At 35.4% G+C, this 19,273-nt stretch overlaps 1 pseudogene; it reads right to left on the reverse strand.

The window, feature by feature from the left end:
* Positions 1-12,535, reverse strand: part of LOC109703093 (putative monooxygenase p33MONOX pseudogene) — a 121,856-nt pseudogene extending 109,321 nt beyond the window's left edge.
* Positions 12,536-19,273: the final 6,738 nt, after the last annotated feature.

A 19,273-nucleotide genomic window follows, 5' to 3' on the forward strand; every position in this document is an offset into this window, starting at 1 on the left:
CAAATATGCATTCTTCAAAGAAATGATAACCAAAAGTTTCCCTGATCTGCAAAAGGATGTCAACATCCAGATATATGAAGGGCAATGATCTCCAATAAAATTCAATCCAAAGAGGAACTTACTAAGACATATTAATAACCAAACTACCAAAAATCAAAGATAAAGAAAAATTCTTTCACATCACCTACAAAAATGTCCAAATTTGACTCTCAATTTCTACTGGATTTCTCAGCAGTCTCTGCAAGCCAGAAGAGAATGGGATGATGTATTCAAAAACAGTACAGGAAAAGAAAAACAATATTAAACATCACCAATTTTTTCCCAGCAAAGCTGTCTCTATGAAAACAAGCAGTGGCTAGGGAACACAGTTCATGATAAAGAACACAGGAGGAGGCATGATAATACTGGGCTTCACAGTACTCTGTGTGGATGCTTCAAGCTGCCAAGTTTGTGTTCATTTGTTACACTACATAGAAAATCCATATATTAGTAACAGGTTTGGCTATATGAATCTTGACTATTATATTGCTCTTCAGGACATGCCCACAGAATCACTTGGAAGATCTCATTGTCTTCTAACTTTTCTGTATTACCACACATAAATGTTGATGTGTCCAAAGTAGGAAGAAGAATAATAGAAATGGAGTCTATATTACTATTGTCAACTGGTAATCATTTATATGTCTGAGTTATTATCCAGGAAATTTGTGTCTAAAATTAATAGAAATATGTCTGAATTCCCACACTTGGTTATAACTTGCATTTTAATGTATAGTTATTGTGTAGATATTACTTCCTTATCATTCTTTTTTCATTATGGGTTCTCTGTGGGTAAAATAGTGAGTAATCAACAGTAATGTAAGCAGTATGGTACTAGCATAAAAATAGACCCATCAACAATGGAACACAATAGAAAATCCAAAATTTAATCCATGATACAACATCAACTGATTTTTTGACGAAGACAACAGCTGTGCCTATTAAGAAACAAACAATCTCTTTAATAAATGCACTAGGAAAACTGGACATCCATGTGTTGAAGAAGGAAAGCAAATCCTTATTGAACATCAAATGCAAAAATGAATTCTAAGTGAACTAAAGACTTAAAGATGAGTCTTGAAACATTAAAACTAATGAGCTAAAACTATACAATGTTCTGGATGAGGGATGATTTTTTGTTCTTGTTGCTTTGACCCAAAATGCACAGGCAACAAGTGCAAGAATAGATGAATGGGGAGTACATCAAAATAAAAAGCTTGGGAGAAAATATTTACAGGCTGTACCTCTGATAAGGTATTCTTATATAAGAAACTCATGCAATTCTATAGAAAGAAAAAAAATAGTCACATTTTTTCTTAACAAGAGGAATATATGCTGAGAAATGTGTCATTAAGCAATTTCATCATTTTGAAAAATCATGGGGTGTACTTGCATAAATCAAAAATACATAGTTATATACACATCTATACATGTATATACATATATTTACAAGGTAGAGCCTATTGTTCCTAGGACCATAACAAAAAAACAACACAAGATTAAATAATGACAAAAGAAAAGGAAGCAATCAGAAGAAAGTACACATGAGATGCATCATGCTACTGTGGCATAAAATAAACATATTTTGCAAGCATAAGAAGCACACTGCATAATAATGATTTGAAAGTATAATTTATAAATACACAAACCAGTAAATAGTCATTTATTGCCATTATCAAATATCACGTGCTGTAAATAATTGTATATTTTTCTATGACTGGCTGTCTGGTGGGTTTATTTACAAAAGTATCAGTGCAAACAAATGAGTAATACACTGTGTTATGATGTGATGATGACTACAATGTCACTAAACCATAAAAATTTTGAACTCCATTATAATATTATGGGGCTACTGTTGTATATCCAAGCTCATCATTGATCAAAACACTGTTAACAGACTACTAAGGTATTTCCATTAAAAAATGGGCAAGAATCTTGAATAGATATTCCTCAAAAAAACATACACATGCACAACAGATAAATAAAAATGCTGAAAATGACCACTGATTAGGTAAATGCAAATTAAGCCATGATACAAGATATCAACTCACATCTGTCAGAATAGCTATTATAAAAAAAAATGAAATGCTGGTTAGTGTTTGCAAGAATGCAGCCAAAGGAGAACCATTGTATGCTGTTGGTGAGAATATAAGTTAATACAGCTCTTATGGAAAATCATATGTATGTTCATTGGAAATCTAAAAATAGAATCACCATGTGATCCAGAATTCCACTTCTGGATATTTACACAACAGCATTGAAATCAGGATATCGAATAGATGTCTTCCCTTCCACGTTCATTGAAGAACTACTCAAAATAGCTACGTTATGGAATTATTTAGAATTCACCAATTAATCAATAAAGAAAGAAAATGTAACATATATACACAATTGGATACTATTCAGCCTTAAAAATAAAATACGTTCTGTCATTTGTCAACAACATGAGTTTTGATATTGTTATGATAAGGGAAACAAAGCAAACACATAAAGACAAATACCACATGTTTGTATTTTCATGTTGAATTCAAACCAACAAGCAGGGGGTGAATGAGGTAGTAATGATGGAAGGATAAAAAGGCTCAATGGGGCAGAAAAAGTGAGTTTTCATTTCGAGATGTAGGTTGCAGCATGGTTAGAGTGCACAAAAAAGTACTTTACCTTTCAAAATTGCTAAGGTAACTTTTAAATGCACTTATCTGATGTAATGGATATGTCATTTACCTTATCTTATTTTTTCCACATTATATTAATATTATAACATCATGCTGCACCTCATAAATACAACTATCAATTTCAAAAATTTTGGACGTTTTATGATATATTTTAAATATATATAATTCATGAGGGTTTTTTTTAAATGTCAATTTTAACTCATTATGATTAAGAAAAAAAAGAAATGTTTAAAATACTGTTCATAGTTTGATGACTACAAAAGACATATTTACTTTGTTGTTCTTTATATCATGTGGCCAACATAGCATCCATTGTTCTGGTAAGGGTAAGAAAAATACCATTACCTTCCTCAGTTCTTATTGCAATGATGACTAGTGTCCACTCATTTAGTCTGTTTTGTATGGCTGTTACAAATACCCTAGACTAGCAACTCTGTAAAGAAAAGAGATTTAATTTGGCACATGGTTCTGCAGAGGGAAAAGTCCAAGGCTAGCAGTCACATCTGGGAAGGGCTCTGTGCTACATCTTGATATGAAGACATGAGACTTTCTCATATTCTGGTAAAAGAAATTGACATATCAAGAACATACGTGTCACAATTTGTACTTGTTTCTTCCATATGGTGTGACCTACTTTTCAGGAGTAACTTTTTTTTTTTGCATTCTTCCATTAGATTTGAATTCATATGACGCTTGAACGATTTGACCTCTATTAATGAAACAACCATGACTCAATTTAATCCTTATATCCTGCACAAAAATTAACACAAAATAAATCATAGATTTGAGTGGATAATGCAAAACTATGTAACTTTTAAGCAATAACGTAGGATACAGTCTTCAGAACCTAGTGTTTAGTAAAAGATCTTAGACCTGACATGGAAAACACCAGGCACAAGAGAAAAAAATTGATAAATTTAAATGCATAAAATTTTAAAAATTTATGCTTTGAAAACTAGCTTAACATAATAAAATCTTAGGATAAATACAAGGGGAAATATTTGCAAACCTCATGTCTAGCAAGGACAGATACCCAGAACATATAAATAACTCCCTAGACATTAAAGAAACAAACAATCCAATTACAAAAAAGGCAAAAGTCATGAACCAACATTTGCCAAGGAGAATACATGGATGGAAAATAAGCACATGAAAACATACTCAGAATTTTTAGTCATAAGATAAACTCAAATTAGCACCACAGTGAGGTAAATACATACATGTTAGAATAGCTAAAATTTAAAAAATGACTGTATCAAACAATAGCTGAGATGCAGAGAACTGTGATAGCTCATATATTCTTGGTAGAAATGTAAAGTTGTAAAACCATTCTGGAGGATAATTTGGCAGAAGCTACCAATAACATAAACTCTGGTAATCACACTTTTGGGTATTATCACAGAGATAAAATTTTTCCCACAAAAACTCTCACATGACTCCTAAAATCAGATTTATTTGTAATATCTGAAAGAGGAAACATCAAAAATTTCTCTATGAAGTAAGTAGATAAACATCTATAGTACATACACACCATGGAATACTACTCAGTAATGAAAAGAATAAAGCAATCAAGATACACAAACTTAAATTGATTTCAATGTCATTTATGCTGAGTGAAAAAAAGGTCAATATTAAAAACACACCTTTATTTGTATAAACAAATGCATATTCAGGCTATATATGTTTCTAATTATGTAACATTGTTGAAATGGAATGGTTATTAAGGTGGGGAACAAATTCATGGTTGTCAGCGGTTAGGAATTTGGAGTAGAAAGAAGGTGTGTGAGTATAAATGGATGACCTGAAGGAGACCTTTGTGGAACAGTACTGTCTTTACTGCACTGGTGTTTATATACATCTACAGTAAGTGATAAAAATCACATAGATTTTATCATTGTGCCAATTTAAAATTCCCAGTGCTGACATAATTATGTATTCTGTAACTCTATTAGGATGCTGGATGAAGGGTGCATGAGGCCTTTCTGTACTATCATCTTAGGTTCCTATCAGCCAATAGCAATTTTAAAAGAAAAAGAAATAAGCAATGTAAAGGCAATTATTTTGAATTTTCGGTACAACATGTTGGTTTTGTTTTAAAGCCCTTTCTCTTTTATTGTTTGTTTTAAAGCCCTTTCTCTTATATTGCTTCTTTATCATTAATTTATCTTGTTAAAATTTGTGTTTCTCATTGGTATTTGATTTCTTATTATAAAACTTCAGCATTGAACTTTTTCTACATTATTGACAGTACAATATGCTATTTGTGTCACTATGAATCCCATGAATCTCACGGGCAGGGTGGATTGATCACACCCCTTCCTTCAGGACCACTCTCAGATGAGCTCTAGGCCCCATTGCTGCTGTACTCCTGTTTCAGGGAGATGTTGGCTCATGGCTGGAAGACCTACTGACCATGGAGGGGCCAGGGTTGCTAAATGTCTGCATTTACAAATGCTGGCCTTCACTTAATTCTATACAAGTTCACAGAACAAATTATAATGCACCAAATGAGTTGGTTGGCTAGAGAACAATCTGCTGTCTCTTTTCTTCCAATTAGGACACAGGATCTAAGCCTTGCTTCTGAGTCTTTCATCCTTCTGGGATGGTTACAACTCTGTAAATCTCTCTCAACATCTCGAAATAATACTGCCCACACTTACCACAGTGTTTCCCACCTTATTTCATGTTGGTGTTTAGGTAGCGGGATAATTCAGTCACATCGTGCTCCTTTCCAAGATTTTCTGTGCTGCATGTTCTTCCCTCACAGTAGTGTTTTGATTAAAGTGTAGGAGGGGATGCTCTTATAGATTACACTTTCAGTTCTCGGGTAACTTTTAAAGTGAGATATCTCTTAAAGCATTCATACTGTGCCTTCCAAGTTTCAGTCAGTAGAACTGATAATCCATAATTAACTGCTGTATAACTTTCTGAAGCCATGGGCTAAAAGACCACAGTAAAGTTGTTCACATCGCTTCTTTCATTTTATTACAGGAATTTACAACTTTGCAGCTACCTTGCCTGTGAACAATGTTTGGCTAACATGAAAACACTTTGAAGGCTGTTCCTTTGGTGGTTTATTTCTTGTTGTTCAAATTTGCACAAGTTAACAATTTTAATTCCAGGTTGACATAATGGAAAAGCCATATTGACAGTTTCAATGTGTGTTGAGTTTTCTCTTCTTCTCTTAATGTGGCTATATAATGTCCTTATATGCTTTAAACAATACATAGTGCTATGTTGTGCAAATTGAATTATGGTTAGTTGTTCATCATGTCGGAATAAGACAAAGATTCTATCAGTCTTGGAGAAAGTGCTGGGATAGAATATATCATGAGTGGCTTCAGGTAGTAATTATGTCTCACCCCTTTGCTGATTCTTCAGGCAAAGAGAAAAGCACTGATTTAATCATTATTTCTTGAAAAAATGCCTATTGATATGTTTGGACAATTCTTGATAAGAAAAATAATTATTCATCTTTCTTACCTGTTCTTACTCAGGCACACTTTCCATTACTCCCTAAAAATACATCCAGTAGCCAGGTGCAAATGACTAATGCCTGTAATCCTACCTACTTAGGAAGCAGAGATTAGGAGGGTCATGGTTTGAGGTCATCCTGGGCAAACAGTTCCCAAAACTTTACCTCGGAAATACCCAACACAAAAAAATGGGCTGTTGGAGTGTCTCAATTGATAGAGCACATTCCTAGAAAATATGAGGTCCTGAGTTCAAACCCCAGTATCATCAAAACACAATGACACTCACACACACCTGATGAAAAGCTCTTTCTCAACAGAAGGAACTTCCTGGTTGTTGCTCTTACTATATACTCCTGTAGTTGGGTTGTGGAGGAGAGGGAGAAGACAGATAATGAAATATTAACAATTAAATATTAACAATTTAAATATTGTCAACTTTCTTCCCATATCCAGGTATTGGCTTGTGAAAAGTATGGCAGTCTTTAAATATTAAATATAAAATTTCATGAAAATCATAGAAAAATTTGCTTTAAAGAACCATGGTCTTATTTGGGATGGCCTTAACAGACTGGAAGTAATTTTGGCATGCAGTACCATCCTACAAACCTACCTGGAATACAGTCCTATATTCTTCAAAATTCTCACATTTGTCATCCAAAATTGCAAATCGTCTAAATAAATCCGGGATGCAGCATTCCATCTACACTTCTATAATGTCATGCTGCAGTAACTAAGGGACAGAATCAAATATGTCCCTCACTAACATTTCAGAGAACACATAAAGTGCCCCAAAGCCTGTTTTTTCTGAAATAAGAAAGGACCAACTCTGCATTTAGAGGGGAGTAATTTTCAATGAAGACTGAAGTGTTGGATATGTTTATTCTTTTATAACCTTGCTCTCCAGGTTTCTATGACAGTAAACATGCCACACTTAGCAAGCAGAAGTCCTGACAGGCAATCCTGGTGTTAAATGTAGTTAACCCAACAACTTTAAGTTTACTGATTTGCTCTAAATATTTTATGTACTACAGCATATTGCTGCTTACTTTTGTGAAGCAGCAAACCTTTGCAAACCTCGTGGAAATGTCCAGCTTTAAAGAAAATCTATATAAATGGTCAAGACTATGTTCCATATTTGTAATTTATACTTAAGACACTTTTGCATTAGATGTGTGATATTATGAGTCTGTCAACTATTTGGCTCGCTTACATTGTCTGGTTCTTTTTATTCCAAAATTCACAGAACTTGTGCATGCTTCAATCAACAATTGATGCTTGGCTAAAACACTCACAGCATCACAGATTGATTTTTATTATTAAAATCATTGGCTTGTCCATTATCATGAGGACTAAAAAAGTGCTTCTATTGCAGAGGTGAGCCGTAGGGATTCAAGGTATCTGGACTGTGGAAATTCACTCTTTACTTCTGCATGAGTAAGGACAGAAATTCAATATAGGAAACAGTATATCTATGGAGCTATATGTTTGTGAAAACCTGCAGAAATTTATAGGTCAAAGAGTGAATCTTCATGTATGCAAATTTTGTATTTAAAATTTCATTTACAATGTTGAAAATCCCAAAGTGATGTGTAGAATGCCACAAATAATATAATTATATTAAAAATAAGAAACAATGTTCCCAGTGATGGGGGATAGATGCTGATCTATGTAACTTTGGAAATTAATGTTTTCTATAAAGCCACAGAAAAAAGAAACTATCCGTAATCACTACAGTCTAGTTGGTAAAGTTGTTTCCCACAGATTATCTAATGATCTTTTACATGTATCCTGGAATGGAACAACTAAATGAATAATGGCAGGTGATCTAAACTGGTATAAATAAATAATTAAATAAAATAGATAAATATGAGAAAAGAGATAAAATTCCTATTTCAAAGGAATTTACTCCGTCATTACAGAGCAGGGTTATAATTTTCCACCCCTTACGTGTGGACTATGCATAGTCAATCCTTAAAAAGAGTACAGTTTTGAAAGGGAGAAAGTAAGAGTAATTTCACAGTGTCCCAGTCCAGTGATAAAGGTTACCATTAGCATTGATCAGTCATGTTGACAGCACATGTGCCCTGGGAACAATGGGGTGAACACAGTACCTGAACTCTTGTGGTTTCATCCTCATAATACATCACTTTGATGTTACCATGAGGAAAAAATGGGAACAAACCCAGCTGAAGGTCCTTCTACAAAATACCTGACTGTTGGAGCCAGCAGTGGTACTTGCCTATGTGAGTCAGCATCTGGCCTTGTGAGAAAGCTCCAAGGAACTGGAGCAAAAGTCTCAGACCAGACCTTGCCTGTGTGAGTTGGTACCTGGCCTTGTGAGAAAGCCAGACATCCAGAAAGACAGTATTCAAGGTTCCCAGATGGCTTCATGTCCTTCAGATGTAAATAAGAAAGCTATGTTGACCGTGTGCTTCTCCCACTTCTCTGTTAATTTTAACTGTGCTTCCCTGTACTAAAGTAAACTTGACACATAATACTTGGCATACTTTTTCTGACCAAATGCTCTCTGTGTAAAAGGAGTTTATAAAAAGCAAAGGATGCTTCATTAAAGTGGCTATTGAGCAGGACTCAGTAGTCACCTCATCTTTTATGGCTTCGGTCATCCAGGTTCTACCAGTAAATGGCTTACACCTGACTGGTATTCCTCAAATTTGTCAAGCTTGAGAAGAATAAGCAAAGACTAGTGACATATGAGTCTTCAGATAAGAATTAAATATCATTTGAGTAAATAGGCCCTGGATTTATTATCTCCATATGACTACTGTACTTGTATATATGGTATGGAATTGATAAAAGTTTTATGATTTGTTTTTCATTTTAATTCTCATAGGAAGCCATGTATTTGGAGAATGGGGTTGAAAAACAAAATGTTGTATTTCACATTAGATTTTTAAATAAAATAGAGATAGCTGAATACACATGTTTATGGAGGCACTACTCACAATAACCAAGTTATGGAATCAGTCCAGAATGACCATTGACAGATGAGTGGATGAAGAAAATGTCATATATACACAATGAAGTGTTATTCAGCCATAAAAAGCATAAGATTATATAGTTTTCAGAAAAATGGATAGAGTATCAAGTTAAGTAAAGTCAGCCAGACTCAGATAAGTATTTCAGCTTTTTTCTCATAAGAAATCTAGAAGGAACAAACAAGATAACATGGAAGTAGATGAGAGACTATCAGAGAGAAGGGGGCATAAAAAGTGTAAAGGGTGGAGAACATGATCAAAATACATATATCCATCTGTGAAAATGGGGCAGTGAAAGCTGTTAGTTTGTGCAATTAATATACACAAAAAGGCAGAACTGGTAAGAAGGAGGAAAACTAAGTGGACCTCATAGAGAGTGAGCTAAAAAATACAGTTGTATGTGTATTACCAATATAACAGATTTTCCATATTTAGAGGTGAAAAATGCTATTAGAACACTTATTTTATTCATATAAAACCAATTCATTTTTGCACACTGTAAGAATTACTTTATTCAAACATTTGAAAAGGTAAGCTCTTTATTCTTCACACCTATTAGCTCAGGCATGGAGAATCTGTTGTCGTATCAGTGGCAGACACATTTTATACAGATTGGGCTACACGACCAATAGCAGGGCTCTGGTTTCCACTGAAGGCATCATTCTTAGATGGCAGCAGTGACAAAGCATAGAGGATTCAGAATCCACTTCACACAGTGGTTAGAGATGAACTACCCGAGTCCCCAAATCCAACTGGCATGGATTTAAGAAAAGGTGTCAAACCTCTTCCAGGTTTGGGAGAGAGGGGGTTAGAAATGAAAAACATGAGGAGAATTTTAGAATTGCAAAACTTGTGCTGAGGATGAGGATTTAGGGTTTATTTCCCTACACTATGGCTTGATGTTTCTGCAGAGATCACAGATCTGCTCCAGCAGCCTCACAGGTTCTACATTCTTATTTCATCAGTATTTGTTCTCTCTTTCCCTTTCTCCCATGTTTTTTCTTGGTTTTCCCGTCAGTATTGAACTCCAGAGGTTGTTTTTCATTGAGTATGAGGTTTGGGTTTCTCATTCTTGAATAGTTCTCTGGTTCTGAAACGACATGGAGAGTGTGCTGTCTTGAGAGTCAAAGACTATTACTTGGGACCTCTCAGTTACTCTGGAAAAAAAAAGATATTATATTCTAATGGTTTATATTTCTTACTATTGGTTGTATAAAGGAATTCTTTTCTTTGAGAAAGAAGTAGGGATTTTTATTGTCAATACAATAGATGTAACAAAGATACAAATACATTAAATTTTCTGAAAATTTTAGACTCCAGGGCTTCTTTATGAGAAGGTCAGCTCTTATGTAAATAAAATACCATCCAATACAAAAGCAGAAAGATTTTGAAACACACTGATCAAGCCAGTGAACATGTACCCATTAAGAAAAATAAAAGGTAGTTTTCTTACTTCCTGTCCTCAATAAGATGTGTTGCATAAAGGTATAAGGCTCATTTTGATGGAAAATGGTTTTATTACAGAAAAATGTTGAATTCCTCCTACTCTCCATACCTCTATGCCAGAAAAAAAAAAGTTCCAAGCCCTGACCTGGACAAATAAAAACAAGGTGACATTAATTGTACATGAACCTCAAATCTATAATTCAACTGATTTACCACATTCTTTACCCTTAAAAAATCTAACATGCAGGGGTTAGACATTAATGCAGTGGTCCCACACTTGCCCAGCATGCAAGAGACCCTAGGTTAAATATCCATCACCACAAAAACAAAAGCTTAGTACCTGTTTATCAATATAAGATCACTACACTCAATTTACTCCCTGAAGAAGTTTTCAACCAAAGTGATCTTTAATTAATTTTATGTTAAAGTACAAGAAGGGATTTGCAAGACTATTATTTGTTCTGTGACATATGAAAGAGAAGCATCCCTCCTGTATCAGTGACCCAAGAGGTACCAAAAGGCATGAAGAACTGGCTACAGGACATAGCAACACATAAGGTTGATCAAAAAGCAAAGCACCTCTAGTTTCAGCCTAGAAAGTGAGGGCTCTGCCAAGTCTAGCTGGTAACTGTACCTAGATCTCAAACAGGTCTTAGTCCCCCTAACTGACAAAGGTGGAGCACAACATCTGCACTGTCAGCAGACAGAGCCAGAACTGCCCAAACTGGCCAAGGCACATAAGCCATGATTTGTCAATGCTCACATTGATTATGGTAAAAGAATCAAGAAGCATAGGTTTTAGAATAAACATTATTTACCTAGTACATAAGAATTAAAGTTCTTGTCTAGGATAAATGATACTAAGTCTTGAGGTTTCCCAAATATAACTGCTGACATTTTGTCAGTCTAACTTTAGAGTGGTACAGAATGGTTTCTTCCATACAAAAGGAAGCTTTACCCTAATGTAGCTCAAAAATCAGATATGTTTCCAACTCTAGTCTCAGTTTAATAGGCTTTGTGAAAAACATACCATCTCTATGTCAGAACCAAGGTAAGAGTTCCTCTGACAGAAAGCATTCTTGAAGCCAGTGAGTGTGAGCGTGTTCAAGTCCCAGGGTTTAAGATTACCATTTATAAGTGGTTGTTCCTTCCATTCTATCACTGGGACATCTATCTTGGGTGGCCTGAAGGTTGCTGGATCTTCAGATATTCTGGAGGCCTGGGCACAGATGAGATCCACAGGAGTTGGCTTCTGGGCTCCTTTGTAGGCCTGGATGTTAAAACCTCTAGAATCAGACTTCGGGCGGGGTCTTGGTCCAAAGAAGCTCCATTTATCTGACAAGTTTCTGTCCTTATCCCTACTTCCAGGATCCATGATGCTAGGATTTGGACCAGATAATGCAGTGGAGGAATGAGAGGTAATTCAGCCTCTAAGTTTCTGCTTAGGGGAAGAGTGAGTAGTGCTGCTTTGGGTGGACAGGGCTGATTCAGGCTGCTTTTCTTCTTTTGTTGTCTCTCCTCTCTGCTACTTTAGTTTATGGATCACTTCTGCCACTCAGAGGCACTTGATCTCCTCATGGTGAGGCCCTTATAGGGTGTATAGCCAGCATCCCTCAGCCCTGTCTGTTACTCAAAATGCTGGATGCACTCCAAGGTCTGTTTTGTGACCAGAGAATTCATGATGACATGGGTAACTTTAGCCTTTACCACCAATAGCCGCTGATGGGGTCTTGGCAAGGGGAAAACCCTGGCCTCTCAGTCCCTGATGCTTGAGCTTTGGAATCACTCGCTTCCAAGAGATTCTGCCCTTGTCCAATGGAGGAGTTATGGGTGCAGTGTTCTCAAGGGCATCATCATAGCTGAATGCCTGGCACCACATCTTGATGGGCAGGGACATCTTGCCTAGGGGCTCACTAGACAGACCAAAGAGTACTGGGAAATCATGCCATGACTATAGTGACATACATGTTAATGAGGAACATTGCCCAGCTGCTGCAAATTATCAATTCTTCTCAGGAAGAGTCCATCCAGAGGTTTTCTTCTGCCACTGCCATTCAGCTGTCTGTAGCCTGAAATCCAGCAGTAAAGAGGCTCGGAGGCTCCAGGTCTCTGCAGAGGCTATGGTGAAATCCAGAGTCAACTCATCATGAGGCCAGTGGCAACACATGGATCCACACCACAAACCAGGACACACTGGACAAGGAATTCTAATGTAAAAGAACAGGTCAGTGAAAATATTTTGTGAATAACTGTACTACTCACCAAAGGTTATCTGTTTTTGATTTACCATTGAAATACTTGATGATTCTCAAAAAAAATCTCATGAAATGTTTGCCAGTGATTGTCTCCTCTCAGAGCTTCTCCAGTGGAAGAATGGTGTAATAGATGTGGATCCAGTATTCAGACCCACAGGGTGAAGGAGTTATGACAATATGTGTTGGATTGGAACATTGAATATTTCAAGCTGAAATTACACGAAGGACTGTAGCTTCCCAAAGCAGCATGTGGCCTGTTTTCTCCACACACAGCAAGTCATTAAGACTCTTTGATGTGGCTATCTTTTCCCTACCAAGGCTAGAATATGTCCATCACAAAGGGGTTGCACTGGGGCTGCAGTGAACTTGAATAATTAAACTCTGAAATAACTCTTGTCTTCCACTAGCTTCCACATCCCCCGGCATGTGTCTCTTGCTAACATACCACAATCTACTATCCCAGCCCAGAGATCCTTCTGTCCTGTCACTCCTTCACTGCTCTTTATTCAAAAAATATTAGAGCAACATGCTTTGGTCATTTCTCAGACTTTGCTTTTTGGTGAGGATTTGGGTGTACATGTGAATTAATAAAAGTGTTCTTCTTTTCTCTTACTAATCAGAACTTGTATTAATTGGGTTCCTAGATCCTGCTAAAAGGCTCACATAGGAAGGCAAACAGCATTTCAAAACTGCCTTCAACATTACCTAAAGTGCCTCATTAGAAAAAAAAAAACAAAACCTGTCCAAACATGTTAATAAATTATTAATGAAATTAGCAATCTAGTCTATGTTTTAAAGATTGTTTAATTGATAGTAAAGAAATTATAAAAGCAATCAATAGTCACATTAAACTTTATTACCTGAAGTAGTAAAACAGTTTGAGTAAATGTGTAAGATTCTTTGGAAAACATTAGGTAATTATGGTTGCCTGTGGCTTTATTAATCCATAATCTGATCTTATTAACATGCAAATTAAAGTCTGTACTACATTGCTTTAGCTGCAAAACACTGCAGGGAGGAAGGAGGAAAGCAACCTCTGAAATCAGAATTTCTCATCACCTTCGTCTGAACAGTGACTGCATCTAGGGTACAGAATACAACAACACTGCTCAATTCCTGGTGACAGGAAAGGGAAAAAGAAAAATACCATCAAAATAATTTTAGACTTCATTCTTCAAACCCACCCTATGGAATCCCTTCATGGCAAATATGGGAAAGGAAGGGGGGAAGACTCCAGATGAGGAAGTTCAGCTTCCAGCTATTTTCTTTTTCTGCTGCTGAGTGCTTTATAGATTTTGTTGTGGTTTGCTAAAAAAAACATTCAATGAAAAGTACTCAGGAGAAGAACAAATTAAGTACTTAGTAAGTACTCAATACTTGTTTTCAGTAATTTATTTCTTAAATTTAAACAATTTAAGAATATTTCTTAAATTTGATTTAAAAAACAAAGATCAATACTGTTATTTCTAGATGAACCAATACAACAAAAAAATGTACAACTAACAAAATAATAGAAGCAAATACAAAAAATAATGCATTTATGTAAAGTAAGGGGAAAAGATCAAAAGAGGAATAAGAAGAAGCTTGACAAAATAGAAAAAAATTAAAAACTAAAAATCAAAGAGAGGGAAAAGAGTTAAAATGATAAAAAGTGTCTAGCACATATAATAAAATCAATAAATTTCAATAAGCTCAGAATAAAAGTCAAGTTACTCACTAAATAAAGAGTAAAAATGTACACATGAAAGTTAAGAGAGAATAAGAATGGAATTCTGAAAATAATGTTTCCTCAGTATAACAGAATTTAAGAAAGGAACAAAAGAGAAAAATCAAATAAACTTATGAATATAAAGCAAATAATATCACTAAATTAAACATAATGGCATTTGGTAATAACAAAGAGAAAGACCCCCAAAAAATCAACCTTAAATAATATGCATTCAACAAATTCACTGTGAAATTATGTTTAAAAATTCAGAAACTGAGAAGAATAAATCCACAAGATACTGAGAGTTTACATTACTCAATAAATCGGAGCCTGTGTGAGTAAAGACAGAGGAGTTTTAGTACTACAATAAACAAATTATTTAATTGATTCAGATTCACTTCTAATGGGAATAAATTCATATGATACAATACAAATGAGAGAGAAATTTACCACATAAAGAAAATCTTTGCAAAGTTTGAGTTTGCATGACATCAAATATGCATTGTGATATGAAAATCAGCTTTTCCACAGAAGAGAAAAGAAAGCATAAAACAAGCCTGCATGAATTGATGATGATTACCCAGCAGCTGGCCTTCTACTAAAGTAAAACACCAACTGTCTTCAGAACAAGAACACATCTTGTCCAAAGTAGTACAATAGGTGTAATACAACAAGAGTACACTAATAAATGATAGTACAATAAGAATTAAGAGTCAAGAAGTAAAAAGAAACACTGAAACAGCCTAAATTTTAAGTACAAAAAGATTAAAAACAGAAATTTTAAATATCTTGGAGTAATATAATTATAATAAATGAAATGTCTGCACAGTAAACATAAGAAGGAACTATACAAGAATTTAGAAGATAGTTGTCTTAAAAAGTTTCACAGAGATCACTTAACAAAAGAGTTTCACCAGAAGAAGAAAATGTCTAAAGACATTTTCAGGTTTTGCCTGAAAGAAGCGGGAAGGGGGAAGATACAAACAATGTTTACACATGTAAGTAAATGTAAAAACAACATAATAAAAGGAGAAGAAAAGAGCTCTACAATCTGTAGAGCACAAGCAAAAATTTAAGGGAAATGAGCAGAGTTTAAGGAATTTGTGGAGCACTATTGCATAGTGTAGAGTCCTCAGAGAAAGAAGGAAAAATCAATATGGGAAAAATAAGAGAGGAATATTTCTTAAATTTGCTTTAAAAAACAAAACACATTGACTTAGAGGTCCAGGAATCTCACTAACCCCTAAGCAAAAATATAAAAACTAAAACAAAATAGAAAAGAAAGAGGGAGTAAGAAGGCAGAGGAAGCAGAAGAGGGAAAGAAAGCTAGGATATAAACAGGAAGGAAGGAAAGAAGAAACTTCTTGCATCTTCCTCTGAGTAGCTAAGTAGCTTCATCTGATTTCTTAGCAGAAACTGTAAAGAGGCCAGGCAATGGAATAACATTCTTAAATACCAAAAAATAAAAATTCTGAGTTATATATCCAATGAAAATATGCTTCAAATATGAAAATTAAATAAAAATGTTTTCTGGTTAGCAAAATATAAGATATATTTTCAAAGGACCTACATCACAAAAATATCAGAAGGTAGTTTTAGGTTTGAAGGGATTGGAGGAAACAAATTTGCAGGAGGACAAAAGGATGCTGGGAATAAATAAATTTTTGACTGATATAAAAGGTGGGTTTTGAGATAAAGGTAGCTACACAGGGAGTTTGCTTATGATATTTCCATGTATATATGTATTATGACCCCAATTGATTTATCTACTTTAATTTTCTTCATTCTACCTTAGTCTCTTTATTATGGTAGTTTCTTAGACAAGCTCAAATGTCATGTTTTTCATTTTCTCTTTTTTCTTCTACAAAGTCAAAGAGCAGGAGGGCAGAATAAGTTCTACCCAAAGGGGAGGGCTGGCATCAGTGGGAGGGAGGAGGTGAGAGGAAAGGGGGTAGGAGGATGAATGTAGTGCAAAAAATGTGTACACATGTATCTAAATGCAAAATGATACCTGTTGAAGCTACTCCAGAAATCAGGAGAGGGGAGATAAAGGAGAATGGTAGAGGGAATTAATTCATGTATAATACATTTGGTGCATTGTAAGAGCCTGTGTAAATGTCACAATGTACCCTCACAATAAAGAAAAGTTCATTTTTCTCTTTTTAAAATTTCCTTAAAGGATGCCTAATTACCTTAAAGAAAAAAACCAACAGCATTCCCAGTTATAATACTGGGAAATTGTGACAGATGGGAAACTGATAGTATTAGATGAAAGTTGGGGTGAATGGTAACATAAGCCACATTCTTCAGAGTAGATCAACCTATAGGGCAACCCCTGCTGGCTACATCATTTACAAATGTGTTGCAATTAGCAAAATACAGATGCATGTAGAAAGACATTTTTTTCCTTTTTTTATTTTATTTTATTTATTCATTTATTCGTATGTGCATACATTGTTTGGGCCATTTCTCCCCCCTGACCCCTACTCTTTCAAGTTTGCCTAGCTCTTAGGTAAACTGAGATCTGAGCCTAGGCATGTTGTCAACATTGCTGTCTTCTGATGAAAATTTCAGAAGAGAGATTACTTCACAATCATTGATGCCCAAGAACACAGAGACTTTATCAAAGTTTGATTATATCCACATCTCAAGGTGACTGTGCTGTCTTGGGTTGATTGTTGCCATTAACATTGGCAAATTTGAAGTTGGTGTTTCTTTCCAAGAATGGGCAGCCCTGAAATCATGCCCTTCTGGGCTACCCAGTAAGTACAGAACAACTAATGCTGATGTTAATAAAATTGATTCCACTAGGCCACTCCACAGTCATAAAGATACACAGAAATTGCTATAAATGACAGACTATATATATATTAAGAAAATTTAGCTACCAGACCATGGTTTAAAGGATGGAAAGCCACCTGTTAGGGAGGTATGACTGTGGATCTACTCTGCTTCAACTCCTTTCCAAAGTGCTGCCACCACTTTTGCAACCACAAGACAATGATTACACTTTTAGATGCCACAAAACTGTTGTGGTTTGTAGTATCTTTGCAAGGTGAGGGCTTGTGTGTGCAAGTGTGTGTTTGCTTTATATTCAACACTGTGACTCCCCAGGGAATTGTTAAGTAAAAGTTCAGGTGTAAGAGTTGCATACAGTCTATTTCTGGTGCACCATTGCTAAAACCTGGGGTTAAGAATCTGATATTCAGGATTAACTGGATTTTCAGAGCAGGACCTGAAGTGGTTTTGCTATAAATACTGAGTGAAAAGCGATAGGAGTGACCTGTCAGTTGGCATACTTCACATTTCTTCAGATATTTAAGAAAGAATGACATAATTTTGTGGAAACCATTATCTAAGGCCCAAGTTCTATAATGGTAAAGCCTATGTGCTGCATTAGAATTTTATTTTAAGTGGCTCTGCCAAGATTCAATGAATTTGTTGATATGGCTGCTTGAACTTATTTTTTTGGTTCTTGAGCCCATGCTCACATTTGCAAATGAGGCAATATAAAACAAAAGAATCTGACATGTGAAATACTAATTGACAGTATTGAGAAGTGTTCTGCTTTTAAGAGTTAACTCCTTTTAGTGTCTAGGAAACATTTGAAGATGGACAGGAAAACATAGTAGGAGGAGACATAGAAAATATTCAAAGTTAATAGAGATTTTGTAATGGGGGCTTAAAAGCAGTTTTTTTTTTTTTTTGAGGAGCACTGACTACCTAGTTGGCACACAAATTAAAGACTGAAAACTATTAAATGATTGTGACACTCCTTATTCACACAAATGGAAAGAACAAATTGACAGTGGGGAAAATGTAACTAGGACTATGAAAGGAAAAAACAACAACAACAAGTATATTTTGGTTGTAGTCAGCCTAAGTGCTGGCTAGGTTGCAGTGTTTGTTTCTCAAACTTACTTTTGCTTCCCCTTTATCTTTCTCTGTCACCCCTTGCTGAGGGTCCCAAGTTTAACACTCTTTAACCTTCAATTAACTCAGGTAATCTTCTCCTCTTTACCTCTTGCTATCCACCAAGAAGAGGTAAAACTGTTCTACAAGACATACCAACTTCAGAATGTAGGAACAGTAACCCAGAAGATAAGATCCAAGGCCAGCAACTGTTGCGTTACATGTATTTGATACCTATTTCAAACTGAGCCCCTGCACTCCCCTTTTGATTCCGTTTTTTTTTTTTTTTTCTTGGTGATCTGGGGCTTGAACTCAGGGACTCACACTAGCTAAGCTTGCTATGCATGTATTCTACTACTTGAGCCACTTCACTAGTGCTGAACTCCTCTTTAAAAAGAAGACATTTTCTCTCAGAAGGAGGACTACAATGCTTTGATAGGTTGACTCTTCTGTCCTTTTCATCTGATAAATAATAAACGTTATTTCCTTTTCCTCAAAAACTCTGGTCTTGTTATTTGTGAATTCATATTGAGGCCAGTAGACCTGCTTTTTGGGAACAATTTTAAAAAGTTTCTATCAGTAATCATTGGGGGAAAGGCCAAAATACTACTAAAGTTATAGCAGACTTGAATAACAGCATTAGTCCACTTGACTGTCTCACAAACTGGTCATTTTTTCCAAGAGTAAGAATTTAGGCTGCTTCCTATTCTTTCCAGCAGTTGCTATAATTAGTCTTTAAAAGTTAGACTATCAGTAAGACTTTCTG

Source organism: Castor canadensis, chromosome 3 (genome assembly GCF_047511655.1).
Source record: "Castor canadensis chromosome 3, mCasCan1.hap1v2, whole genome shotgun sequence".
In the NCBI taxonomy this organism is placed as follows: Eukaryota; Metazoa; Chordata; class Mammalia; order Rodentia; family Castoridae; genus Castor; species Castor canadensis.